Source organism: Ambystoma mexicanum, chromosome 10, assembly GCF_040938575.1.
Source record: "Ambystoma mexicanum isolate Mex_15411 chromosome 10, UKY_AmexF1_1, whole genome shotgun sequence".
Lineage (NCBI taxonomy): Eukaryota > Metazoa > Chordata > Amphibia > Caudata > Ambystomatidae > Ambystoma > Ambystoma mexicanum.
The window spans coordinates 1,148,007,180-1,148,035,008 of NC_090932.1; the positions used below are offsets into that span (position 1 = coordinate 1,148,007,180).

Sequence of the window (27,829 nt, forward strand, 5' to 3'; positions counted from 1 at the left end):
ATTCTACAGAAACCAAAATTCTACAGAAAAATAGATAGAGGTCCCATGCAGCACTTTACCCAAAAGGTGGTGTGTGCTACATGAACAACACAGGAATCATGAAAATGTCCACAGTAATTTCTACAATAGTTACCATAAGGCCGCATCAGTGTGCACAAAATAAACTAGTTGAGCAAGGGAATGCAAGTGGTCTTGTATAGCGGCAGTTTGCCACTACTGATGGTCTTGGTGCACTTAGTTAAAAAGTAAAAAACAGAGGCCACCAGGGGGCATGCAGGCGATGGCAGCCTGAACGCTGAGTTGCTGCATCACTGGTCCATTAAGGGTTCTGAGCCCCCCCCCCCCCCCCCCCCGCACCCTCCAAGATATCCCCCCCCTGAGCAGAGAAACGCTAGCTGACTGGGAACACCCACTGACCACCCAGGAGAAATATTGGAGTGTGGGGCCCCCACAAAGAAGAGAACGGGACGCCGCCAGTAACGAGGAGTGGAAGGGAGGAACCTTTGTTTGAGGCGCCGGGTGATGCAGCCTCAAACAGTGACCCAGCTGAGGAAGCGGTGGCCGTAGTGGGCGTGGGGGGGGGCGGGCTTTGTGCTCTCTCCCATCGGAGAGCAGTTTAGAGCTGGGTGCCCAACCCCCGCTCCCATTACCATGAAGACCCCGGAGGGGGGCATAGACGTGGGAGCCGTAGGGCAGTGTCCTGGTGAAGAACGGCCCAGAGGAGTGCCGTCAGGCCGCGAGGTGCCCCCCCCCCCCCTGTTTGCGGTCCACCCACCCCCCTGCAGCTGTTCTCCAGCCCACGGAGCAGCAGGGGAGACTGGAGAGGCCTGTTTGGAGCCGGCGTGGGCTGTGAGCAAACACCGGCTGGTGACAGCACGGTCCTGCCCCCCCGTGTGAAAGACACGTAGCGAAAGAGACCCAGACATAACCAATATAATAAAGAGCAGTGCCGGCGGTGCTGCACGGGGATCTGCTACGTTTCAAACGATCCTTCAGAGAAGATCAGAGGGGAGCCAACGTGAGGGGTCATTGTGAGGGATACCTCCGAGGAGGAGGAATGCCTACACTACGGGCTCAACAATAAGCTTTACTGTTGCAGGGGAAGTTATATGAAGCGTGTACCAAGTGCTCTAAAGGCGTGACAAGGAGGAAATAACCTACTATTCTCTCCAAAGAGGCGGCCGCAGTTCACAAAGGAGGGCCCATACATACTAAGTGAAGGAATGCCTGAGTCTACGAGTACCCAGGTCCCAGATCCGACCGAGGACACAGGGTCGTACAGCCTTGAGCAAGTAAACGTTATTTCTCCTTCTAAATAGTGGTGTTTTCAAGAGCTATATACATGGAAAGTGCGGTTGGGATTACCTCTGTGCCATAAACATTCCGCTCTGCACAAGACATCACTGATTGAGGCAGCAGCTTGGCCAGAGGGGTTTTGAGAGGCATGCACACCAATGCTATTGCCCTTTTTCCACAAATGAACAGATTCATATGAACATTAAATGGAGGCAAAAAGTGCCACGTTACATCCAGTCTTGCTGCCCCTCACCAAGGCAAGGCTTCAGAAGAACTGAGCCCCCCCCCCCCCTACTAGCACTCATATAGCCTAGGAGTAAATAAGTGGCCGTTCCAGGAATACGCACGTTTGTTTCCCATAATTCGGCTGGACAGGTGGAGCCCGCCTGTCGCAACCCACAGCAGGGGGCTAAGTCTTACTGTGTGGCTGAAGGAGATGGTCTTGAGGGAGCTGGAGTGCAACAGGGTACAGGGATGGCACCCCCCCCCCCCATGACAAAACTGTGGGTTGGGGCTACATGACCCAACCGGAGAATGAGGTAGTCTCTCGCAGGCGGCAAAGAGGATGTGGGGCGGGGTCGGGGGCCCCCAGAATTGGGGCGGGGGCCCCCAGAATTGGGGTGGGGGCCTGCCTTCCTGGCACAGACTGGGGATCGGCAGCCACTGCCGAAAGACTCTAGGACTGCTCTCTGCTGTGTACCAGGCCCCGAGCTCCACACAGGTCTGCATCTGGAAAACAAGAAACACCACGCTGAAGTCAGGGTGAGTTGCAGGAGCCTACCCAGCGGTCGACCCGGGGCCCCGCACATGAGGAGGAGAGGGACACTGGGGCACAGAGCACACTGAAGGAAGACCCCCGCGGTCTGTAAAGACGGTAGGCATTGTCCGAGCCGTTGATCGCTCAAATCAGTATCCCTGGAGGCTCCACTCGCAGGGGCTCCCCCTCTTGAGCGGTAACATGACTGGAGAGGAGGGGTGGTTCCCCCCCCCCTAACGGGAGCGGACCTTAGTGATGTGGGCCACCGACTCTGGGTTGTGTGCCCCACCCCCCCCCAGGGGTTACCAGCAGAGGAGCAACGGCCCGCGAGGAGCACGTGACCTTGAAGAAACTGATACACAAGAGGTGACATTTACCGCCCGAAGTGGTACACAGGCAGAGAGTATAGTAGGGGCCATGCACTGGATAATGCGCTACGGTGCATGGAGGCAAAATGGCATCAACATCGGAGGAATCGGCAGCAACCAAAAAGGACGTGGCAGCCCTAATGGACGAAATAAGGAACATGAGGGCAGATAGATATCGGAAGCAGGGTTGACAAGATTACCCATAGGATAGATGAGATGGAGAAAGTTGAAAACAACCAAACCTCCTTGGACACACTAGAGACACAAATGGACATACGGATAACGGAAATGGAAAGCCGGGAGGAGGAATTTCAAATGAAGATGGACGATTTGGAAAACAGCGAAAGGTGGAATAACCTTAGGTTCTTCGAAATCTCAGATAGAGAGGGGGAGTCAGAGCAAAATGAGTCTTCTTGAAGTGGAATATTATCGGTTGTGGGGAGGTGGAGTTTTGGGCTTGGCCGCCCGGGCAGGGAGAAATAGATAAGGCGCTGGGATGTTAGGATGACAGTAAATCTAGGAACTGGGGGGGGGGGGCATTTTAGGGTGAACATGTTGAATGTCAAGGGGATGAACTCATCCACGAAAAGGTTTTCGTAGAGCTGACCTTGACGTGATCTTCCTTCAGGAGACCAAATATGTCGGAGGGGAGGAACGGAGGTTCACGGGTGGGGGAAATGGGACAGCAATACTGGGGCTCCAGATCCTTGAGGAAAGCACGGGTGGGTATTCTCATCGGGAAGGGACTTAAAATGGAGGTGACCAAGGTATGGCCGGATGAAGAAGGTAGGGCCCTGTTGGTTGTTGGTACTGTACAGAAAGTGTGTTTTACGTTTGCGACAGTTTTCTGCCCCAACCAAGGTCAGCTGAGGTTTTTGTTGAAAACTCCCAAAATTGAGCGAGGCTTCGGGCTATAGAATACTGGGTGGTGGGTTACTTGTGGGCCGATATTAAATTGGACAGACAAGTGGGAGATATAGGAACACAGCACCCGCCCGGGAGGGGGTGTGAGCAGGCCCTAGAAATGCTGGGGGTTTGTGAGCTCAGGGATGAAGGCCACATTGTCACCCGAATAAAAAAGGCTGTACCTTCTACTCTGCCCCACACAGCACTTTTACCAGGATAGACTACTTGTACATCTCAAGGGGGTTCTGGGAGGTGACGCTGGGTTCCGTGATCTCCCCAGTCGCATGATCAGACCATGATATGGTAACGGTGGAACTAAACTGGTTCGGCCTGGCACATAAAGGGTCAAAATGGAGATGCAACGAGTCACTGTGGAAGTTCCCTGGTGTTCCACACGGAAATGTCTGAGGAAATTGGGGAATATTTCAAAATAATTAATACGGGGGAGGTCCCAAGGAAGACTGCGTGGGAGGCAGGGAAGGCGACATGGAGGGGAATCCCGATTAGGGAGGGGGCTAGGAAGAAAAGGGAGCGGACGTTGAGAACAGGCTGAGAGAGGAGAATGTTCATCTCAATAGGAGGGCAAGCGATGCCACCGAAGAGCCGGAGGACAGTTCTGGAGGAGAGTAAGAAAAGGGGAGAGCTTAGGCTTCTTGAAGAAGAGCAAATAGTTAGGCAAATACATTTCCTGAAACAAAGGTTTTACGAGAAGGGGGGATATGCGGATGCATTACTGGCTGCCAGGTTACAGGGAAGGCGGTCCGATAGATGGTGGCCATAGAAGGGGCGATGGGACAGGGAACCTGGGCAAAGACGGGATGCAAGAAGCATTTGTGGCATTCCATACAAATCAGAAGGCCAATCCGGGGATGGGCGACATATCTAAATATTTGACCAAAACACAGATGCAGAGGCTTTCCCAGGAGGAGACAGAGGCACTGGAAGCACCAATCACGGCAAACGCAATTAAGTGGGCAGTGTTGAGGTTGCCACTGGGTAAGGCCCCGGGGGAAGATGGGTACAAGGCAGGCTTTTATAGGTAATTTATTTCCCCCCTCCTGCCCTTTATGGTGGAACTCTACAATGATATTCTGGAGACGGGGGAAGCCTCAGAGTCATTTTCCCACGCACTAATAACAGCGATTCATAAGCAAGGTAGAGACCCGAGAAGATATGGGTCTGATCGCCCTATGTCCCCCCTGAACATCGATACCAAGATTTATATGAGGGTACTGTTGGCGAGATTGGAAACATACATGCCCCGCCTGATAGTCGGATCAAGTGGGCTTTATAATGGGGCGGCAGGGAGAGGACACGTTGAGGAAAACCTTGCATCCGATTCATGAGTCGTGGATGATTGAGGTGGGGCCCTGCCCTTCTCTCGGTGGACACCGAAAAAGCATTTGATACGGTGGAATGGGGCTATCTTCAACATTTATTATAGATGTATGCTGTGTAACACAGCTTTTCCAAATCTTGTTTCCTGGTCCAACAGGGAATCAAGCAATAATTCTGTGTGAATGTATGCAACAAAGTTCAGGTGGCAGCATTGCAAATATCTTGCACCAGCACCTGCCTCCTCCAGTCGAATGAGGCCGGAAGCCATCAGGAATTTCTTTTCCAGACAGATTGTAGCACTTGGAAATGCATAGAATTATCCAATTCGACAGCATTTGTTTTGAACCGCTTGTCCCATCTTATGGCCTCCAATAGCCAACAGTAAGTTGATCACTATGTCTCAATTTTGAGAGCCTATTAATATAAAAGCTTATCGCTCTCTTAGGGTCCAGTCTGTGGAGTCTTTCCTCCTCTTTAGATGGAGGAGGGTAGAAAGCAGGCAAAACTATTTTCTGTGCCCGATGGAATTCTGATACCAAACAAAGGGCGAACACTCAAGACTAGCTTGTCTTTATGAAAAACCATAAATTGTGGTTTAGAGGACAAAGCTTGAAGCTCGCTATACCTGCAAGCAGAGGTAATGGCTATCAAAAGCACAGTGTCGAAGGAAAGCATCCTAAGAGGACAGGAATGCAATGGCTCCAAAGGAGCACCCATCAAGAAGCTCAAGACTAGGTTGAAGTCCCAGACCGGAACAAAGGGAACCAGCGGGAACATATTAGTCAACCCTTTCAAAAATTGAATGACAGTAGGAACCCTGTACAAGCGAACACTTAAGTGGACAGCACAGCCACATTGTCCTTGGCAGACGAAACCTGTAGCCCCCGATGGGGTAGATACAGAAGGAAATAAAACCCAATGGCGTTTCACAAGAGAATGGGTCAATTCCTTTATCTCTACAGCAGCTGCAAAACCTGTTCCAACGGCAGCGGTATTGAGGTTTCCCCTGCCTTCTGGCTGAAAGCAACACCTCCATCATGTCTTCTGGAAGGTCTCAATCTCTGCAGCTCGACCTCCCAGAAACCAGGTATGAAGGTTGAGAGTCCCGATTTCTGGGTGAAGAATGCGACCTCCCTCTTCCCTCTTGCGAGAGCAGGTCCTCCCTTTGGGGAAGACGAAATGGAAGGCAGATCGACATTTCCAGAAATTTCAGGTAACATCCTCCATGCCCAATCCAGAGCAATCACGTTCATGGATTTCCTCGAACTTTCTGAACCACCCCAAGAACACGAGGAATGACGGGGACCGGTGGTAAGTGGAAGTTCCCAGTCCACTACGAACATGTGCCCCAGAGCTCCTCTCAGAGGAAATTCCATGGAGCAGAATAGGTTTCCCTTCCTGTTGACACTGGACGCCAACAGACCCACTTAAGAGGTCCCCAAACGGTGAACATCCGTTTAAGGATTTCCTGAGGTAGTTCCCACTTGTGGGAGACTGCTCTGCTTGCTCAAAGCATCTGACGTATTCTCCTCTCTGGCTAAATTAAATGCTGTTAGGGAGATGCCTTCTTTAAGCACCCAGAACCAGAGCTTCAATGCATCTCTGCACAGTGTTTGTGACGCTACACCACCTCTCTTGTTGAGGAAATGCATGGCCACTGTGTTGTCTGTCACTATCAGAACATTCCTTCCCTGTACAGACGGCAAAAAGGCCATCTGCTCCAAAAGGTTGATGTTTCGTGTGGACACACCGACAAGGGTCTGCCGGTCATCAGACAGTTGGTATGTTCCCTCCCTCCTCTCCCCCACCCCCAAAAACCGAGAAGGACGCGTCTGTTGTTGGGGGAAGAGTTATCATTTTTATGCTTCCGCCCCTCTCCTAATGAGAGTCCCAATATGTTTTGCTGGACTTCTGGACCTTTTTCTTTCCATCCTGAATGAGTGGAGACTTTTTCCTTTCATTCATATTTTCTCTGACCTTTGGAACTCTGCTCTGTGTTTTACCTTAACTATGGAGTCTTCTTTCCTCCATATCTCCTTTAAAGGCTCCTTATGGGCAGTGTTGCTGTGAACCCTTTGGTTTCTCCTTTGAGAGTCTCTTTATCCTCAAGTAACTACAGTTACTAAGGATAGAGGGTTACCTTGTATCCCTCCTAAAATGTTATACTATGAAAGATTAGCGCACACACCACCTTATGTGGAATGCTAAGGGGATACAAAGTACCCCCTTCTCTCTGCTCATGTGACCTTTTTTTTGCTTTGTGGACTGCCATGTGGAAGGATGTGGCAGGAAAAACCAGCTTGGAAGCAACTTTAGGGGCTGGTTAATTCTGAGTGAGTAGTTTCACAATGATTGTAATCCGTGTTTGGCCTGCTTTATGCACTCTTTTGGAGTGGTGTGTGTTTTTTTAATCATGTATGTATTTATATTTTTTGACGAGTACTGTGTGCTAATCTGGTGTCAGTCTAGTGTTTCTTTTGGCTTCTGAGCCTGATTTTCTGTGCTGGGCTGGATCCAAAGGGTGCAGTATGTGGGGTGTAGTCCTTTGTTTGTGTCTGGCCTTTTCCAGGTCCCACCCTCTCCCTCCAACCAGCCCATCTCCCCTGATTGGAGAGTCCACCTGGTCATAACTGCCCTTCCCAGGGCAGCCCTCTGCCCGGCAGCCCCTGCGGCTAAGGACCCCAAGGCAAAGGGCAGCTCCTATATTGGCATCTCCAAGACATGTCTGCAGGTGTCTGCAGGGGAAGCCAGTGAAGCCATCAGACAACAGACACCAACAAAAACTTAAGTGTGGCATAGGTGGGGGGGAAGAGCAATTACTCTACTCCAGAAAGTCCCTGCCACACTACCTTACCTTTCCATAACATAGACTGCCATAGACTTATGCATCCTTAGAGGGATTTGTGACCACCAGCATCAATCTATTCATGGCTGCACTGTAAATGTTGCATTGCATTACACACTAACTTACTTGCCAATGTTAACTAGTGCCACACCTAGAGAGAACTGTGAAGATTACACTGCATCGCATCTAGATAGGATTGTGAATGTTAGCATCTGCCACACTCGGATGGAATTTTTAACATTAGCCTGCCTCACATCTAGATAGGATATTGAAGATTAGCAAGTGCCACACTCAGATGGAATAGTGAATGATAACAAGCAACACACCTAGACATAACTGCAAGGACAGCAATACCAATTAACTGATCCACTAACAATTTCACCCCTCTGCATTCACCTCTCAAACTAACCAAACATCAACACAACAATCTGCACACACTTCACTACACTGCAACAACAAAACAAACCACACAGACTCTCACAACAGCACACGACTACCGACCGTAAAACACCCCAAGCCCAGTCAACTGACCCACCAGGCTGGGGCTGCCAACAGCACATCACTGCTCTCTTGCACTTTACCAGCTTATTCCCACTAACTCACGCCCCCCTTCCCTTTTTCAGAGCCGCCAAAGCGCCAGGGGACCACTCCGGTGGTGACAGTGCATGGTACAAATATCCTGTAACATTAATATAGGCAACGTTCTAGCTATGGCTGGTGGCAGTGGACATGTTCCATCAACTATTGTATTATTTTGTTACCGCAGACTATAGACGCAGTCTCTGTTGTGCACAATATGGTCACCTATGTTCCAACATGGTGGCTCCTTTTTTTCACCATTTCTAGCATGGTTGTCCTTCATTAGTCCTTCTACCAGTCTGGAAAGGGGAGGTTTGTGTGTGTGTTTTGCCTTTGGCGGGAACCCTTAGGTGTCACTTTCTAGGCTACGGTATGTCTGGAGAGGTAGAAAGTGCGGGGAGGAGTTCACGCCCTTGCCCTTTGTCTGCCTGAATGGAACCAGCTCCCACTGGGTGTCTGGCTGTCCTGATTGGACAGCCACCCGCCCCTTTCTGTAAACTGCTGAGAGATTGGATAGGAGTGTGCTATAACTGAATAAAAGGTGAGGTTCCTAAGGTGAAAGGCTAGTCGATCACTGGAAACTGAAGTAACCAAAGAAGATGACCGGAGACGCCTGCAGACCCTTTGCAACACTGAAGCCACCACTGCTGTCCTGACCCCGTTATTCTATGCAACAGAGGGCGACTCCTTCCCTATGGCTGGTGGAACCAACCAGCCCTGAGATGAACTACAATCTAAGCAACCTGCCGAGGTCCTGTGCCAATGCAGAGCTGCAGACCGCTGTTAGGCAATGTTTGTATGGAGTACCCTCTGGGAACACTACACCCAACTCTGACTACAGGTATAGGAAACCCAACCTTTGGTATAAGCTTTTACTACACAGTTTTGGTGGCATGTTGAGCAGCCAGGCTTAGCTCAGGAGAGGTCAATGTGAGCTGTAGGGGAGTTACACAAAGCTTCACAGTGACAAGTATTCAAATAAACTCTTACACTCAAAGTTTCTTGAATAAACAATTATTAATTTATCAGTCAGTTAGAATAAGCCTTCTTCAGAAGGGAGCAATATAACAGTAACACTCAAATACACTTCATGACACTCATATCTCTAAACCAGTAGATACCCTTTTGAGATGGCCCACAGACACTACCTACACCCTCAGGTGACTTCAATTGCTAGGTTGCTGGGGACATTAATATATCACTGTTGCATTTAGAATCATATAGTAATAATCAAATCAAAGGAAAAGGTTATTAGAACATACAAGAGATGACAAATATTCTTAAGCAGACAAATACTTTTGGATCCCCTAATAAGAGTAATTCAGTGAAAGAGGCTAAGCCAAATTCAATAGGCAAAAGTCTATATTAGCTGAAGCACTTTTTTGCAGGTAAGTAGAAAGTCTTTGCACAGTGTTTTAGAAGTCTTTGAAGAAAAGACAAATCAAATGTAGGGCCACAAGCCGTTAAACTTGTGAGTAGTAGAAGATGCAAGAAACTCTACAGTAAGAGGCAAGTTCTCTCAGACTTTTTACAGTATCTTTGTATTGAAGAAAAAGTGCAGCAGAGTACTTTGGTTCCTGTGCAGCTCCACAGATCTCACTGTTCATGGGCCTCAGTCGTGGGGACAAGAGGGAGGACCTCTGGGGACTCTGCACTGAAATGAGATGATCACCGCTCACAACCAGCAATCTTCAAATCAGTGGCTGTTCAGTGTTTCAGCTCCTCACATCTACTGCACATAGCAACACTGCAGTTCCTGGCTGCCGAGATGGACTTTTCTTGCTTCTCTGGTCCCGCGCTCTGTTGAGGGGGCTCAGGCACGGTCAGTCCTGCTTCCTGGGAGTCCGTAGGGTCTTTCTGGAGCTCTAGACCAGCTCAAAAGCAACACAAAATCTGGTGTTCCTCTCCGTGGCTATACGGTTTCCAGCAGCAACTCTCTGGAAATTCAACCAGCTCCGAGATGGATGTCCAGGTGGCTTACTTTGGAGTTGAAGGGAGAAGTCGTCCTTGCAGGGGCTTCTCTGTTGATACGAATTTTGAGTTTCAACACAGCAGTGGGGCTTCCCCGGGCAAACCAACGGTCCAGGAGTTGCAGGCATCCTCTTCAAGTTCTTCTTCGGTTCCTTCGTTCCAGTGATCGACTGCCTTCCAAGCCAAAAGCCTCGCCTTTTATTCAGTTCTCTCCCATTCATTCCAGCCTAGCTGTCAGTCACCCAGCACGGTGGCTGTCCTTGCCGGACAGTCAGCCGGCCAATCACCACAGAGTGCATTTGGGTCTTCTAGGAGCTAAGCACAGGAAGTTTCGGGCCCCTCCCTCACTTCCTGCCTACTCCAGACACCCTGGAGCCAGAGGCGGGCTTCATTCGTGAATCCCGCCAAAGGCAAAGCGAACAATGGGACCAAACCAGGTTTGGCACGCAGAGAAAATCTCAAGGACCTTTTCATAAAGAAATGGCAAAAAAAAGCGAACCGGGCCATTTTGACAAAAATGGCAACCATGGGTGCTTTACTGCAGCTGCGAACGCAGCCCGCGGTAAAGACACAACAGTAGTTAAAACGAAACCACTGCCACCAGCCATTCAGTGAGAAAAGGGTCACATAAAAATGTTACATGAGAAGCTAGACAAAGGGGATACTAGGTAACCCCTCCAGCACCCTATTGGAAGATAGTGTGCTGGCTCACGAACGTTACAAATGTAACTAAAGGCAATTTCACTTTACTGCTCTGGGAAACAGTTTATCCCAGAGAATGTATTTAAACCTTTGGGAAATCTGAAAGACTTCCCTGTGCCACTGCACTGAAGATGCTGTGTGACAATGTAAAAGATGATCCCGGGTTCTGCTCTAAAAGCCCTTCAGAAGAAAATACAAGAATTTGTCTGGGGTGGAAAAAGACCGCGTATCGGCAAACGTATTATGCTGAGGGGGAAAGAACAGGGAGGGCTGGGGGTACCTGATCTGGCCAGATACACGTTAGCCGCCCAACTATCTCATGCATTCTTCTGGGTGCAGGAGACAGACCCCCCGAAGTGGACACAAATTGAAGAATCCTGGTCCCCGATCACACCCGCTAGCTTACCACACTTGCCAAACATGAAGCCGCATGCCCACACCGGTCCCCTCCTATCCACATTAACAGTTCAATCCTGGAAAATGGCAGCTAGTAAATGGGGTCTCCGTGGGTCGCTTGGCCCCCTAACTCCAATTTGGAGGAATCCCGACTTTTCATCAGGGAACCCCCCAACCGGTTTTCAGGCCTGGATAGAGGGTGGGAGGGTGGGCTGAGCACAACCAGCGACTTTCTAGAGGATGGGGCTCCCATCTCATTTGAGAGATGCAAAACAAAATTCGGGGTGGGGGAACGGGAAAGATTTCGATATACCCAAATTAGACATTGGATATCTCACAGGGGAACCCGAAAAAAATGCTCCGGAGAACTGACAGCATTGGAGCTCTCATTGACGTCCCCAACTAATAGAGGTAAGATCTCATCCCTCTATCGCCTACTAGACAGGGCAGACCCAGGGGAAAAAAGAAAGATATATGCTGGAATGGGAAAAGGACCTGAGACGAGAGATTGAGACCGAAGAGTGGGGGAAAATATGGGCAAGGTTGCGCAAAAGCTCCCAATGCATCTCAAATAGAGAAGGGGGGGTACAAACTCTGTTATAGGTATTACATTACCCCAGTCCAAATCCACAGAGCTAACTCGAAGATCCCTGAAACCTGCTGGAGAGGGTGTGCGGTTCCTGGCACACTATTCCATATGGTCTGGGAATGCCCCAAAGCGGAGTTATATTGGAAAGAAATATTAAAACATATTAAAGAAATCTCCGGTCTGGCAATACCTTGGGACCCAGGAATCGTCCTGCTGGGCGAAACGGGGAATGGCGCATTTCCAATCTCCGGCCAAGTCCCCCGTCTATGCACGCATCTTCTCCTTGCAGCAAAAATCGCGATGGCCCGACTATGGAAACACGAGAGTGGCCCTTCCACAGCTCTATGGTGGTCTAAATGCTGGGACATAGCAGTCGCCGAAAAAAAATCACAGCAATAAGATCGGGCTCTTTGTATGGTACCATAAATACATGGGACCCATTCATGGATTATGCTGCTAAATTCCCAGCCCTCACCAGGAGACCTCCACTCACCAGATGGCTTCAGTGCTCTCCTCTTTATTAGACACTTAACCCCAGGCGCAGCTCCTCAGGAATAGAACTTATCTACACTCACCGACGGCACAAACTACAGCCATGGACGCAAGAACATATCCAATCATCCCATCTACCAAAGAATGCAATAGTTTATTAGTCTCTTGCCAATGAAGAATTTAATGTGTTGATATATATGTTGTACTGAATGTAAAAAACCCAATAAAAAAAATATTGTTGGAAAAAAAAAAAAAAATGATACCTATGGAGTTTGTCAGAGTCCACAATCAAAAGAAACAGAGTTCAAAATCACATAAAAATAAATGAGTGGGAAAAAGGGTCTCACTCTCTCCAGGTATAAAAGAGTATGTCCTCAAAATCCAGCAAAGTTGCTGGGGGTCTGTAAGGTGGAGGGAATTAGCACATTTCTGAGAGGTCACCACAACAACCGTGAATACCAGGAGACCTCGGACCCAGTTGAAGTTCATCGCCTTTGAGAGGCCAAATCTGTCCAAGTCTTTGCTGAACTCCTGGTGAACCAACAGAGAGACAATCTGACTCATCCAAGTCCCCTCGCCAGAGTGCAGGATTCCAGGAATCGAAGAAGATTGACGGGGTGAATTGTGTCCTTTGTTGGTGCTGCAGAAAAGGCACCAAAACCGCAGACCGACCAGAGAAGCTGAAGAAATCCATGCCAGAGGGCCTCTCGCTTTATTTCCTGCCTTTCGTCACCAGACAAAGAAATCCAGTGACCAGGTTGATCACTACTGCACAAAGGAGAATCCAGCCACAAACATTTCTTCTAACCTAAGGTCCTGTGGGGTGAAAAGGTAGTGCTTACCTTAAACCGAGAAGCCTCTCCAGAGCGTTGGAATGCACAGAGTTGTCCACTCTTACCACTGACCCAAGCTGTCAGCGTGTGTCCCTTTTGCGAGTCCTTTAGCAGGGTCTCCATTGTTGTGTTAATCTTCTAGCATCTTTAACTAATGTATCCACATGAACTTTTGCTGTTCTGCCGCTTCGTAAGACTGAGCCCTCTCCGAACTGACTTAGGGGTCAGACCTTAAAAGCATTAGCTTGTTCTAAAACTGCCTCTAGAACCTTAAGCTCTGGTACTGTTTGACTAACCCACTGTTTTCCTTCCCAAAAGAGACTATCGCATTTGGTTTTGCTAACTAAATACAATTACCATATATCATGGTCTGTGCACGAGTGCACAGTATTACCGATAATACAGTAGAACGGTCATTGGTGTGAAATGCTTTAACAATTGTAACCGCAAGCAACTACAAACTAAAAGGTGGCCTTCTGAAAAGTAGATGTAATCTTATTTGTATTGGTTTAATGATTTAAGCATTTTAAGACATTCCTTGTGTAAATATAATATATATTTTATATAAATGTACTGGTGTAAGGGTTTCTTTGTGCTGCTTTACTAACTTGGTTCAGTGTACTTAGCTACAGCTCGCATCTTCTTATGATAAGCCCGACTGCTTTACCAAAATTCCATGAGTAATACAGACTTATACTAAGAGTTGGGGACCTGTATACCATTGGGATAGTTTTATGAAGTCTTACCTCAAGTGGACTTTAGGAACATTTCCCCCAACATCCGTAACCACCATAATCTCTGGCAATGGCTGCCAAAAAGGTTTCCCCTTTCGACACATTCTCCTTGCAGGTCCACCACAGGAGATCCTGCATGACCTTGTTTGGGATCTGGACCGGATCCATCATTCTGCCAGAGAATTGGGATCCGAGGGCCCACTCAAGGGACCTGATCCTCCGATGGACTTCTGGCACCAGACAAATGCAGGATGCCGTGAGTCCCAGCAACCTCAGAAAATTGAAGGCCGGAAGACTTTGGGCACTCAAATTAGTGTAGCATCTGCGATATGTGAAGAGCCCTTACCTCTGGTGGCAAAGCATTCCCAGAGAGCCCAGGACTGCTCCATTAAATTTCAGCTTTTGGGATAGAGTCATGTGGGACTTTTTGAAGTTGAGAGAGAAGCCTAGTTTGTGGAGAGAGTGGAAGGTGCTGTCCAGATGTTCCAGAACCTGTTCATCTGATCAGACAATCGTCCAGACAGGGGTAGACGTGAACTCCCCCCACCCCCTCCTTAAATTCACTTCCACAACCGCCATCAGTTTGGTGAAAACCCTTGGGGCGGAGGTCAGCCCGAAAGGTATAATGAGAACTGTCAATGGCGAATCACAGGTATTTCCTGTGCTTGTGATGTATCGGCACATGAAATAAGCATCCTGAAGCTCTGATGACAACATACCATGCTGGAGTTGAAGGGTCAGGAGGCTCTGCAAGAGACCATCTTGTCCTTCCTGAGGAACTTGTTCAAGCATATCAAGTCCAAGATGGGTCGCAGCCTTCCATCCTATTTTTGGAATAAGAAAATAAGGAGAGTACCAGCCTTGATTTCTTTCCACTACAGGTACTGGTTCGACTGCACATTTCTCCAACAGGGTTGAAATTTCCTGCAGGAGGAGCAGATCTGGAACCTTTGAGGACTGGCCTCTTGGGGGACAGTTTGGAGGTCTTCTCAAAAAAGGGAGGCAGTACCTGTGGACAACCGTTTGCAGTGCCCAAGCATCGGAAGTAATACTTTGCCACACTTCCAGATGCTGGCTTAACCTGCCCCCTACCACAGTTGTGTGGTTTAGGATTTTAAGCATTTAAGCCATGTAGGATGCGAATGGCAAAGAGGTGGCGGGTATAGCAGTAGCTCTGCCGCCATGTCCTCATGATGCAAGAGCCCATCTCCTTTGTCCCCTCTGGGAAAATGGACCCCTCTATCTTCCAACAGAGGAGTAGACTTCAAATGAACGTTTCTCCCATCCCAAGAGTATGGAGCAGATCGACCCTGCTGAGGTAGTCTAATTGCAGCACCAAGAGATTTAGCAGCTGCCTTAGAGGACTGCAGTTTCTCTAGGCTTTCATTCCTCTTAGGATCCAAATAGTAGTGATCCCTCGAATGGCATGTCCAAAAGCATTGACGGCACATTAGGTGCGAAACCTGATTTTCTCAGCCAGGCAAATCGTCTGAGAACTGTACCAGCAGCCATAGAGCGAATTACACAGTCCCCTGTGCCCAAATCCGATTGTAATGATTGACACATACCACCTTTTCCATCTTGAATGATATTCAAAAAGCCTTCCCTCTCTTCACCCTCTGGACATGCTGTGCCGCCATAGCAACCACCTCCCATATGGTAGCCAAGTTCACATATATGGCACAGGTGGCCTTGACAGCCTTTAAAGCCATGCTCCTAGCAGAGAAGACTCTTCCCCCAGGGTGTCCACCCTCTTATCGTCCCCGTCTGGTGAATTGTGGGGTACGCCACCCCCCTTGGAAGCTAAGTGGCTGCCTCCAGGCTTTCGGGCTTGGGTGTTTAGAAAGAAACTCCGGGTCCGTGGAGGAGTGTCAATATCTTTGGATTAAATCCTTATGCACGGCAGGAGCGGAGTCTGGTTTTCTCCAATTTTCCAAGACTCTATTCTTGACTGCTGTATGGAATGGAAGTATAGGGTCCTTAGGTGGCCTCTTGAAGGGCTTATTACAGACCAATTTGTAGTGTGGGGAGAGGGGGGCTCAAAGCATGTGCCTATGGTGGCAGACAGTCCCTGCACATGGCCCTTACCGGGGATGGTTGCCTGCCTAGCATTATGCCTATAGTGTGCTGAGCATTGTTTTACAACCTCAACTCTAATTTTATTTCTTCATATTACATTGGCTCATTTACCAGTTCACTAAATATTATGCCAGTTTTCATAAGGTTTTGCATTAACATAGTGTCCAAGCACCTTCAAGCATAAGACTCTCCACCCTTATTTTGACACAAGATGCACACACTGCCCTCCGTTAACAGGACAAGTAATGTAAAGTGGTCCTTCTGCCAAAAATGTTGTTGGCCTAGCTGTGCATGGTGCTTTAAGAATGGAGGGCAGGGTGTGTTAGTCCGATGGGGGGGGGGGGAGGAAGATGCAGAAGCCTTTAGTGTTGCTGGATGCAGGTCAAACACTACCGTTGCGTCGATATGTAAATCTGTGTCTGCGTTTTTTACCAAATAGGCAGGTTAGCCATGTCGGCAGTCCCTGGATTGTGGAGTGCAAAAATTAACAGCATGGTTGTTGAAAGAAGATGGAAAGGGTCTGAATCCGTTAAGTACACTGGACCTAGGAGGTCATCTGTCGGAGTGTGGGAGGAGTAAGGATCCAAGATTTTAGTAGTGAGGAGTTAGCAGAGGAATGTGATGGATAGTGCTTACAGGTGTGAATCAGTGTCACACGGGAGAGGTTCCACAAGTCAGATTTGTTTCTCGCAGATGGTAGTGCCAAGAGTTTCGGAAAGTGCTTGCCGTAAATTAGTGCACGTTTCTGGTGCACATTATTTTGTTGGTTTCATATTTCCATTTCTTTCACAGTGGTTACTTGAAAAGCCAAGGCTTAAGCGGTTTGCTGAAAGACAGATGGTCAAAACTGAAAAAGAGGATCCTCCGTGCCATTTCTTGTTGTAGTTGGGGACTAGTAGAAGTGGTGTTGAAACTTACGTTTGAACGAATAAGGACCCCCTCCATAGTATGAACGATGGGCAATGCACAAGGTTTTGAAATGAACCTTTTTGTGATGGGATGCCAGTGGAGAGTACGTAATGTTGGCGCAATATGTTCAAATCATTTAATTCTGAGAATTAGTCCTTCGTGCTGCATTTTGAACTCTGAGGTTCACACATTAGGTCATCTGGAAGTCCGAGATGGAGGTTTGCAAAGATTAGGAAAATTATAGCCATAGCCCTGTGGGTGAATGTTAAGTCAGGTAAGATGTGCCGCAGCATGAGCAGCTGGGTGAAACAGCTTCTGACAATGGCATTGCACTGTGGATCAAGTGTGAGGGTGTCAGCCACTTTTGTTCCAAGATTTCTTTCTATAGTTGACTGTTTTGGGCAGTGCCCAACTAGTCAGGCCAAAGGATTGTGGTGGAGTTAGAACCTGTAGCATTACAGAGCATCATATCTGTTTTGCTAGGGCTGAGTTTTAGTCCGTTTGCCGTCATCCACGCGCCCACATATGTAGGCAGATTTATGTCTGGGCCGTTTGGTGATGGGTGGGTTACAAATGTTTACGTTAGGTATGGGTCATCAGCATAGTTGTAGCAGCCGACTCTAGATTTATTGATGTCTAGTAGTGGTGTTGTATAGATGTTGAAGAGCAAAGGTGTGTGTGGATCCTAGGGGTACTCTGCAAGCAATTGGACGATGCCGGAATTTTTAGGTGCCCAAAACTAGCTTCCGTTCTACCCCTGAGGAAAGAGGTGGTCCAGGGACACTTGCGAAGTGTCAGAACGACTGGATCCACGAGAAGGCATTGCGACTAGCCCAAGGGCTGAAGCACCACTCAGGGTTTTCAGAGATCGGGTAGTCTAAAAGGGCTTCACTGGGCCAGACACAGGAAGGGATGCCAGGCCTCTACAAGGGCCAGCTTCGGATCTTCAGTCAGCTGTTCGTCTAAGAGGGATTCTTGGCTCCAACTTGGCCGATCTAAAGAAATGGCTATTTATCCAAAATCCTGCCTGGAAGCAAGTCCACCAATGATAAGGATCTGCACCATTCAAACCGCCAGTAGTTTCCCCATCAGGGACAACTGGTTTTACTCATGCCCCACACCTAGACTCGTGTCTCTGTGCCAGTTTCATTGGGGTGCATTAGTTAGGTACATTAGTTGCATTGGTTTGCAAGGTTACAGGTTACATTACTTGAAGAGGTGCATGAAAGTTATATTTTACAATGGAGAATTAAAAAAGGGGTGTGGGGGCAAGGCAGAGTGGGATGCCATAGTCTTGACGGGGGCATAGTCAGTTGAACAGCCAAGTCTTCAGGTTTCTGCAGAAGGTCCACTAGGCCTGCTCTTTTCTGAGTGTAAGTGGCAGATTGTCCAAAGTTTGGCCGCCATGACTGGGAAGCTCTTGCCCCCTGCTGAGAGGCGATTGAACTTTGGGGGGTGGGAGGGGATCTTCAGGAGGTGAGAGTTGGAAGACCTTAGAGGGTGGCTGGGGGTGAATTTCTCTACACACCATGACAGGTAGGTCGGGCAGTGTTAAAGACAACAGTGGACCTGGGATAATGTTTTGAATTGAATTTGTTCCCGGACGGACAACCAGCATGCAGCTCTCCTGGCTTTCGAGATATGGTCCGATTTGGAGAGGCCAATGGCTGCTTGGAAGGAGTTATTCTGGAACATATGGAGTTTACTTAGGTTGCGTTCAGGTGTGCCAATAAATCAGGCGTTGCAATAATCGAGCTTGGCTCCACTGATGACTCTTGCTATTATAAAGCAGTTAGGAGTTGAGAGGAATGGCCTGCTGGCATGAAGCAGTTTGGCTGTGTAGGCCACCGCTGATGCAATCGAGTTCACGTGCCGTGAGAAGTTGAGGTTGGCATCCAGGTAAACCCCCCCCAAGGTTTTGGCATTGGTGGAGGTGGTGATGTGGTTACCATTGATGGTGAATTCTTTGTAGGCTGGATCAATGTTATGCAGTTTTGGGATTGAGCCGACGATGAGGATTTCCGTTTTTTTTACTTTGAGACAAAGTTTGTGGGAGGCCATCCAGTTTTGAATGAGCTCAGAGACAGCGTTTATGGTTGCTGAGCCATGGACTCAGGATCCGGAGAGTGGGATAAGGAGCTGTGTATCATCAGCATAGTTTGTGTATGAGATGCCTAGAAGGTCAAGGTGGTCGAAGAGGGGTTTTGTGTAAATGTTGTAGAGAGTGGGGGAAGAGAACCTTGGGGGACTCCACAAGTGACAGGAGTGGGGTCAGCTGAGAAGTCGTTCATGAAGACACAGGAGGATCTGTCAGCGAGAAGTTAGCTGTTGAAGTGAGTTGAGAACGAAGGATTTGGTGATCTACCAAATTGAATGCTGTAGAGAGGTCTAGCACCATCAGATGGGCCAATATTCCAGTGTCTTTTTATGGCAACGATTTGTATTTTCAATTCTAGTAGGCCAGCTTCAGTTCCATGTTTGGGTCAGAATCCGATAGACACAGACACACACCCCTAGCCCATTAAAGCAGCAGATTTTCCAGGCAAGTGCATGACCTTATATGGGATTTCCTGACCTGGCAAGGCAGTAAGAACACCAAACTACAACATAATGTATTTCTTATATAGCGCTACACACCCATACGTCTCAGAGCGCTGAAATAACAGAAGACATTATTATCCCACAGAGTGATACTCAATTTAATCGCCCTCGGAAGGATGAAAGGCAGAATTGACCTTTTTCGGAATTAAACCTGCCACAGCAGGCAGCGCACACATCAGGGGTGAAGGCTTAGCTCACTGTGCTATCTGACCAGCCAAACCATATGCATAACTCTCGCGGCATAGCCATGTCCTGTTTAGTCGCCATGTTTAGTAGCCAGAAACAGTAAACGTGCAGGTGCACACTAGAAATAACGCACAAATTGTAAAAAGATGTATCTGCCACTGACTTGTCTTTAGGCACATATTAATGTAACCAATCCCAAGTGTAAAAAGCTATGGTAATACAAAAGTATCCCCATTGCACTGTATTGCAAAATGATGTGTGCAATGTTAACAAGTTACGAAATACAAAAGGGAAACAAGTTTCCCAGTACAGAGTCTGAAGGACTGATAAGTTTTCCCTTGAAGAAATGAGTAAATGGGAAGTAAAGCTGAAGGCTTTACATCCCTTTAAAAAATCTGAGCAGGTTCAAAAACCAAGCAAACTGATTGGAGGTCCATAGAAACTATGGAGGGAAAGTTGCCAAAATAGAAATCATTCCTAATAGATCCCAAGAAGCTGGCCATTGCTGCTGACCTTTGGTTATCCCATAGTGTACCATAAGGACAAACATGCTTCTGGTAAGCCTAAGGAGGGGAAAACTCAAAGAAGGAGGGTAGGATTTCTGATCAGTCTTCTAAGGCCCACGAAAAGGTTAATAAGGGTGGTAAGTCACATGATCATGTTAAAGATAGGGGAACTCACCATCCCAAGCAGGAAGGTGGGCACTGTAGTCCTCACTACATGCATAGGCCTGGTTGATCTTTTTTAACCTGTGGAGCAGGAGACCATGTGTAGGGGGACCCCAGATGTAACTAAGACTTTGGGGGTCTATTCTGTGAACATGGTCCTTCCTTATGAAGAGGAAGAGATGCCCACAGGAGCATGTTTCTCTTCAGACTCCTTGCCCAGTGGTATTGGATCTCAAATAGTCTACCCTGGAAACCTAGAGTTACGGAAGCTTATGCTTTGATACCACCAAGCATTATTTTAGGAATAGTGTGCTAGTAGATGTTGCACACCTCTGTGATTAGAGACACTGGGGCCAGTCCAACTGTGGTGGATTCCACAATGGTAAACTCGGAGGCTCTGGCTAGAGCTCCTCTGATATCTACCACGTTGGCGGGTAACACCCGCTCCCCACCCCTCAAGCTTCCATTTATGCCTGTCACTGTCAATGGAGGGGTGGTCAGGATACCAGTCAGTGTGCAGGGACAAGTTCCTGGTTAAGTTCTGGTACAGAATGACCGCAGAGACTTGGGTTTTGTGGAGGACACTGCAAAACGTCCACACTAGGTCTCAAACCAAGGCTGCCTTAAGTCGAAGAGCCAGCCTAAGCCAAAAGGGCACACCTAAGGCTAAAAGGAGTGAACAATCCAAAAAAGGGGAAGACGAGTTCTCCACCTGCCATACCTACAATTGGAGGTTGAGGTAGTTGACCAAACCCTTGAATCGGACGAGGAAGAAGGGTTACCAGAAATTCTCAATCGCCATGGGCACCCTGTACTGTCCCCTCAACTGACAACACTTTCGTTTCCCCCAACTCCATGCTTAACAACTTGGTGTAAGCATGACATGGATACTGGAGATAGCATGCCTACCAAAAGCAGGAGTTACAGAATGTCAGACAAAGTAAGGCATCAGGTCAACAAGATGCTAGATGTTGGGGCAATAGAGCCCTCTAGTAATCCTTGGTCCAGTCCAGTGGTATTAGTACCAAAAGAGTCACCACAGATTTGAGGTTCTGTGTTGAATAGAGCTCTTAATGCGGTCACCAAGACAAAATGTTCATTCCCTTACATGAATTTATGAGTTGGTGGGAAAACCGGGTGCCTCAAAGTATCTCAGTACTTTTGATCTCACTTCAGAATATTGGCAAATATCCTTGACAAAACATACCAAGGAGAAGACTGCATTCTCAATGCCTGAGGGACTTTAAGAGCAATGCCCTTCAGTCTAAATAATGCACCTAAGGCTTTCCAGAGATTAGTCAACCATGTCCTGAATTACTAAATAACTAACCAGGTGAAACTGGCAAGTACTCAGATGTAGGTAAAATGAGAACCAGTCACAAGTACAATTCCTTTTAATTAAGAGGTCGAGCCCTATGATGTGTGGGGCCTTGTGCCCAAATGTCAGGTTCCAAAACAAGGTTTCTCTCGGGAAGGAATCCTTTACTGGGATGCAATGGGCAGGTGGTGGCGATTCAAAACAGTTAAAAACTATTTCAAAGTTCAACTACTTGTTGGAAGAGCGGAACGTTCTCCTCTCTTTGAAGCGCAAGGCTAACCCAGGGGCAGGATACTTGACCCACGTTCGGCGACCAAAGGCAAGTAAGTGGGAGATGGGAGACAAAGGTCTTTGCACCCAATGTTAGGCTATGGAGAAGAGGCAATGGTATGCCCGCTTACGCCGATTTCCAATGGGGTACCGATGGATCGTCTGGGAGTGGCTGGCTTGAATGCGAAATGGCGACTATTCTGGCAAAGTAGCATGACGGAGGTAGTCAGTCCACCGGACAGTCCAGGGACACTTAAAAAAGGCTCATTTGCCATGCAATCTTGAGAAGACGTCGAGACTGGTTGTACCCACTGGTCGAAACACAGGAGGGCCTTCAAAGATGCAGCAGAGGAGCAGGGCTTTGCTGGGCCAATTCCAGGAGAGGGTGTTGGTCCACTGCAGAATGTCCAATTAGGAACAACTACTGGTGGCCTCCTCCTCCCGCCTCCCCCCTCCACACTCCCTCCTCCACACTCCCTCCTCCACACTCCCTCCTCGAAAGCAGCATCTTTCTCAGGCAAGTGCATGAACTTCTGTTAAGATGGATTTCTAATGCCATCAATGGATGACAGAGTTTAGGAGGCCAACCAAGTCATTGTGAACAGGGAACTCTCCGGAGCCAAAACACAATCAAAGGAGAGTGAAGAGCACCAAAGGTTTAGTTTTAGAAGTGGGGTCATGGGTCCTCAATGAGTCCACACCGGATAATACCAAACTAAATAGAACAGCCCCAGTAATTTGCCTTTAAAACAAGAAGACGACTTAACCCAGCACTCTTCCACACTAATCTCTACTGAAATCAACCATTTTAGGGCAACTTTATCTTAAACTCGGTTAAAAAAAAAAAAAAATACACCTATACACTCACCAAACCATAACCAACATGGTTTCCCGGTACCCACCTCATCACTCTTTAAATCGTCTTTCTTCCAGCATCTGAAAGGTTAATTTTAAAATATTACGTGGTATTGGAGTTTTTTTATCTTTTCATTCTAGGTGTGTAGGTTTTGAGTAGGTTGCATTGGATTCAGCAACTGCGCATCAATTACCAAATAATACCACTAGAGACTATATCACCTCTGAGTGACATGTAAATATGCTAATACAAGCTGCCTCTCACACAGCTAACAACCAATGGCAATGTCAGGAACATGGAGGGTGGCTTGAAACCCTTAACTTCCGCTCTCTACACTTTATACCAATAGTTTTGGGCACACTAGACACACCACTTGGGAGCCAAAAGGTATAAAAAGATTAAATATATGGTCCCGATTTACTGGTTCACTTTTTCCTGGTCTAGTCACATATGCCCAGTCAGTATGCAACACGCTGGATGTGCAGACAAGGAATGTAGACTGTTGTATTGGATGTACCATGGTCTCAGTTTACAAAACAATTATTTTCATGTAGCCCAAATGTTTAACTGAGGCGCAGGAGCTGTATCCCATGCCGATGGGGCACCTTTGCTCATCGGTGCCAACGTGGAATAGGATTTGACAGGCATTGGCTTCGGGTAGCAGATCGCTTGCAGCTAGATTAACAGGCCTTAATAATTTTGTTTACGGTAAAATTCCACCTTGCCACAGGCTCTAAAACAGTCAGCTTGGTTCTCATTGAAGCCATAGGAGCTGCTTAAGAAAGAAGTTCTACCAAAAACGTTATTGGTTAAAAATATTGGCTATAACAAAAATATGGACTTATTTTTATAAGGAGCAAATCTGCTGTAAAGTCCTGTGTTTAAAGGACTTGGGACATCCACTTACATGCAGAAACAGTAGAATCGGTTTCTTTAATTCAATGCTCTCGCGCAGATTCTTGCTCCAGTAATATAGCTGAGACAATCTGTACATTTAGGAGCTACCCGTCCGCAAGCATTGACGCCTCCGAGCTCCAGCAGAGCTCGCGAGCATTCACGTAGTCACACAGTCTTCAGAGCAGCAAAGGCGTCCACAATTTACTATTTTCGTCTGACTGAACCATATTTTGCACCTGGTCCAGCCTTGTCAGTCTACACATCATCATATATTATATAATTATGTGAGTGGACCCAGATTGTTTTATGCCAGCACACCTTGTGTACTTTGAAATGTTCACCCTGAGGAAGGCAGAGTGCATATTTTAATGTCGCAGACACTTGTGGGTTTTGGGTTTTTGTATAAGGACTCCAATATCGAAAAAGTCTTCATTCTGTTTTATATGGATACCAAAAAACAAAAGTGCTTTCGGTGTTTTTACCCATCTATACGTTTTTGAGTTTTCCGTTGTGATTTGGTGGTGGTATACAACAGTCACACTGGTGAGATGTACATGATGTTTCTGGATTAAAACATTATTTGTTTTGATTCTCGATTTGCTTTGTGTCTATCCCTTTTCTGAGCAAGGTTGAAGCCTGTTTTGTTTCATTAATGTGAAACTGAGCTGACGTTTTTTAGGCAGGAATATATATACACGGTACAGCATTGCGATATAGTAGTCATACGTCAGAGTATCTGTCCCTTCTCTTACCGGGCTCCATTAAAGCAGTCCACTCCCCTTCACCCACTTTATATAATGCAAATAGAGGTTAATAGTTGAAGATTACTTCCTCCTGGCTCCAGATCACATCCTTTGCATGCGATAATTCCCAAGAGCCACTCCATGTGTCTGGGGGGGAGGTGGGGAGCTGGGCAGCCCCTAAAGAAAGAGACCCTGCTCACCTGCTGCGATAGCATTAGTTCTGGCAGAAAAGAAAGGTTTCCTAGGAGCTCGGGCATGAGCTGTACACCTGGGAAGGAGCAGAAGATGGCGGTTTCACTGGGCTGCCCATCCTATACACCTGCCCCAACCCCTTCCTTCACCACCTTGCTGCAGCCACAGCATCACTCTAGGCCCAAGGCATGTTGCACCCAGCTTCAAGGGGCACTCAGACTGCAACGTTTAATCTTTTTGGCTCCTCATTTCAAAGAACCCCCATCTAGTGGGGTGGGGGCAGGTGGGGGGGGGAAAAGGAGAGCGTGAGAAACAGAGCCAGAGAGAGAGAGGTGGGTGGAGGAAAAAGGAAGAGGATGGGACCGGAAGGGGTGACAGAGCCCCGGTGGGAGCATAAAGAGAGACACTGAGGGGCAAGGGGGAGGAATAGGGAGCCCGGGAAGAAGGGGAGAAAGACTTGGGGCAGTAGAAAGAAATGGACCGTGGCAGGGGCTGTTAGAAAGTGAAAGACATGGGTGGAGTGGAGGGAGAAAGATTGAGGGGGTCGGGGGGATGGGGGTGGGAGGTGTTAAGAGTAGAAAGAGACCACGGTACATTGAGTAGAATGAGGTAGAAAATTGACGCGATGACATGGGGGGGCGGGAGGTGTAGTGGAAAAAGTCCAGGGGGGGCGATTCGACACCACACTTAGAAATTGAAGGGCAGAAAATTGACGCGATGACATGGCGGGGGGGCGGGAGGTGTAGTAGAAAGAGGCCGGGGGTGGTGGGGGGTGGGTCGACACCACACGTAGAAATTGAAGCGCACCCAGAGCTCCGTTTACTTCAGATCTACAAGGCATCAAGAGCAAAAGCTACATTGCATTGCCCCTCTCCGCACTAGCCTCACCATCACCACTCTCTCTCAGGTTCACCGTGCACCTGGAGACCATGCGATAACATCTGAATAACTCACCATAACAAATGTGCAACTCAGCCGTGCAAATAAAGCCTGGACACCCGTGTTCACCCACTTGAAATTAACACATTTCTAGCAACACACATTGCGCAAGAAAAGCTTAGGGGCGGGTCACAATGCTGGTGCCCAGTGATCAATTCAGGGTCTTTTGGTGTGCCTGAAGCACAAAGCCATTGCACTTCTTGAACATGGTCTTCGGTCTGTCCGGCAAGATAGATTTGCTGCCATTGGGGGGTGGTGTGGGGGGGGGTAAAAGCCTCCTATAAAGCATGTTCCTGATTTTATTTTATTAATTAAAAACAAACAGCTGCATCACTTAATTCCAGCACATGGCCAGATTTCACTTAAGCCCGATGAAATTCAACAACTGCAACACACCGCATTAGAAATTAACTGCTTACTTGTTAGTTCTTAATGCTGCAAGTGTCTGGCAATAACTAATACAATTCTATACAATTATACGCAGTGACACCAGCCAAAACTGTTACTTTGGAAAGTAATGACATGCATCTGAACACACATACAGTATTTCCATATTGCAGTTCTCTACTTTCAAGCGATATTCCAATCCACACCAGTGAACTAGTCCTCGCCTGCTGAGCTCAAAGTCTGCTCTGCCAACATTGACCAAAACGGTCAGGAACCATGCGGCTGCCTGTGCCCACAGCGAAGGGGCGCTCTTCCACCTCCACAGTACACTTATGTGCCTGGCACCTGGAAGGGGCATGATCACTCCATGCGTCAGTGTTTCTAGCTCCTGGGTAGCAGCCCCTTCCTTCAGGGGCAACTGAGAACACAATCCTGCCGCTCCTGGGTAGCAGCCCCTTCCTTCAGGGGCAACTGAGAACACAATCCTGCCGCTGGTGACTCACTACCCTCCCCAGTGTCCAGATCAGCTTGCTGCTCTCCTGTGCCCAGGACCCGCCCCCCCCCCCCCCTTTGGGAGAATCAGCTTTGTTTCACAGGTTGGGGGTGAAGCTCTGCTGTGGTGTTGGGAATTAAGAGCCACCATTTGGAATGAAAGAGCAGAAGACCTTGGTCACATTTGCCCTCTGGTTGCGAGACTGGGATGTCACAGGATGCACACATGAATTCTGCAGAGACACGCACCTTTCAACATCCTAACCTCCGATAAAACTGTGCTTGCAAAACAACCCCCTAGTGGTTTATGTTACAGAAACACAGAAAAACAATGCCGCTTTTAATGGCCATTAGATGTGCCAGTTGCTATGCCAACTAAGCATTCTTCTCTGTAGCATTCCGTTGGCAACTTGGGTGGTGCTATAGCTCTCGTCATTAGCCAAAATCAAAAAGTAAAAGTACAAGAGACAATTAACTGGACAGAAACGGACAATGAGAAGAGTGCTCATCCCAATGGACACAAGGTCACCGATGGCCCAAAACCTGCAAATTGAGTCAGTGTTACATTTTCTTTCGGGTGTTTTACTTCATAAAAGCATAACAAAAATGTAGTTTGGTAAGGCTTAAACCTGACCAAGGATATCCAAACCTGACCAAGGATATCCACGCAAGAACCATTCCAAGGAAAGGTGGGGAGTGAGAAAAGCATTCTCCCCCATTTGCAGATTTTGCTAAACAAATCTTTCGAGAGGCACCATGTATTCATTCACTGTATCATTTGTATAGCGCCTTCACCATAATTATGGTCACAACGCACTTGTTGGTTTAACGCCCTGGGAGGGACCGAAGTCCAATTTGGCAGGTGCCATTATGTGTGCTTGCATTTCAGCCATTAAAGTTATACAGAGTGGCCAAGACCGGTTTGTCACCCATGTCTGAATGGCGAGCGGATGGGTGCAGCGAAGGTAAACTATGAACAGGGTGGACTGTGTTTAAGGAGATTACGTGGGAAGCTATAGTTCACATTTCTGTCGTTAAAAGTTAGCTACATTCTTATTGCAGAGGTGTTGTGCAACAGTGTGTGGAATGAGCCTGTGCCTTCCGATAAATTACAAAGGTTTGGTGTGCGAGGGGAGACATGGGTTAGCTGTACATACATCGTTTACATCCTGGGTTCTGTCTATGTACAGAGAGCAGTGCTTCTTATCACCTAGATTCAAAGGCAGAGCAGGGCCTAAAATGCACAGGAAGACTAAATGAGAACAGAATTACTAAAACGCCTAGATTTAAAACAGGAGCAGGGTCTTAAATGCGTGGACAGACAATCAGTGATTGATTCTAGAAAACACCTTATGCAATATATGGCTACCTTATACAATTAAGCCAAAACAAAGAATTCGACCACCCCACACAGCTAGAGAACATGGCGACCTTACACAATTAAGCTAAATGCAGAATATGGCTTGTATGCAGTGCTCAAGAAAAT

The 27,829-nt window shown here is 47.7% G+C and overlaps 1 protein-coding gene across 2 annotated transcripts in view; it reads right to left on the reverse strand.

Moving 5' to 3' along the window:
- CNNM3 (cyclin and CBS domain divalent metal cation transport mediator 3) overlaps positions 1-27,829 on the reverse strand; it is a 288,143-nt gene that overhangs the window by 186,792 nt on the left and 73,522 nt on the right. The window lies entirely within an intron of this gene.